Source organism: Amphimedon queenslandica, unplaced genomic scaffold, assembly GCF_000090795.2.
Source record: "Amphimedon queenslandica unplaced genomic scaffold, v1.1 AMPQUscaffold_13522, whole genome shotgun sequence".
NCBI classification, from domain to species: domain Eukaryota; kingdom Metazoa; phylum Porifera; class Demospongiae; order Haplosclerida; family Niphatidae; genus Amphimedon; species Amphimedon queenslandica.
This window is the reverse complement of record NW_003546242.1, coordinates 734,127-735,849: the sequence shown is the minus strand read 5'-3', so window position 1 is coordinate 735,849 and position 1,723 is coordinate 734,127.

Below are 1,723 nucleotides of genomic sequence, written 5' to 3'. Positions count from 1 at the left end.
GTCATTGAGTATAGTATCATAGTAGTGTATCTCAGTCTAGTGCTCTTCAGTTTTTTTCAATGTTATCAGGCTTTTCACCGGATTTTGTGACTAATCCTTTCCTCTCATCAATGCACTTCTGATATAATCTTGACATAAAACCCTCCATATAATTATTTAGACATGGTCCCTTTCCCATAATTCATATCTACGCACTCTATTAAAAAATGCCCTCCCTATTATATAGGCGGTAGCCTATATGTAGGATTGAGGTTGATTTTTCAAGATGGCGGCCGTTTTTACGATTTTCAAACACTTATAACTCTTTTAACTTACGTTGTACAACCTTATAAATGACTTAGACGAGCTCTCCTTCACTGAGCGATTCTCCTGGTACCTTTAAAGTGGACTCTAGTGTAGCGGAAGCATTTCTGGAGAATAGGCCTAAATTCAAATTTCTGCAAAATTCTTCAGACTTTTTCTTCTTCTTTCTTTCATCTTTCTTCTATCAACACGGAAATCTTTCAAACCAGGGAGCCGCTCGAGTTGGCTTTTACATCATTCCTTTGAGCTTGGGCCAAGGACTGGACATGTGGCTTCAAAACGAAGCAAAGACAGAGAACAATGGAAGATACATTCCAGCTGCAGAACCTCGTGGGTTTGTGGTTTGACGCCATTTTAATTTATGCGCACGTGACTAGCATGAATATAATTAACCTAACCACAGACTCATAACAGTATTAACAGAAAGTAATTTATTAATTTAAGAAAAAAGAATGGAAACAAGTAAATAAAAAACAATAAAAATGGAGAAGTAGTAGGATTAAATTGGAAAAAAGTAAAGGAACAAGAGGGTACTTGCAAAGTGGTGTGATAACAAATCCTACACCACTGCATGAAAGACATGGCTTCATAGTTTATCATGTAGTAGCCTGTGTGGATAATTACAATGCTTTTGTGTTTTATTTTTCATGCAGTGTTGTAGGATTTGTTATCACACCACTTTGCAAGTACCCTCTTGTTCCTTTACTTTTTTCCAATTTAATCCTACTACTTCTCCATTTTTAATGTTTTTTATTTACTTGTAACTATTTAGATATGATCCCTTTCCCATACTTAATATCTATGCACTCTATTAAAAAAATAATGTAGTTTATTTGCATCCAGCAGTGATATTACTAACCTTCCAGTAAATGCACCTTTGAAGGCTGAGCTTCATTTTTTGACCTTCCAGATGCATATAAGCAACTAGGTGCCATCTCTTTGGAGAAAGGAATATCCGTTAATGCTAATGCATATTTAAAAAATCTTTTCCATGAGCATGGAGAAGGTTAGTATTATTCTAAAAATGAACAAAATAAATATGTCTGATTTTAGACTAACATAAATAAACTTGTCCTCTGCAGTACTTTAGTTCTCAATTTTTGATGGGACTTCAATGATACTCTGAAAATAATGTACAAGTATTGTAGTTGTAACTTAATTTACAATCATTATTTACTTTACATATTTGTGAGCTGCAAGGAGACTCCATATTAGTAGTGGTGTATTTCTTTTTACTGGCGTATCATTGCACATTTGAAATGGCTATGAGCAGTTTAATGACCTGCACTAGGAGTCTCTTACTACTCCTTCGTCTTCTAAAGTTTCACTAAATGATATAATTTATCTATTTTTGTGACATTTGGTCCATTTTTCTCATTAAATGCGAAACGTCTTTGCTTATGACATCTATCTCTTGTTA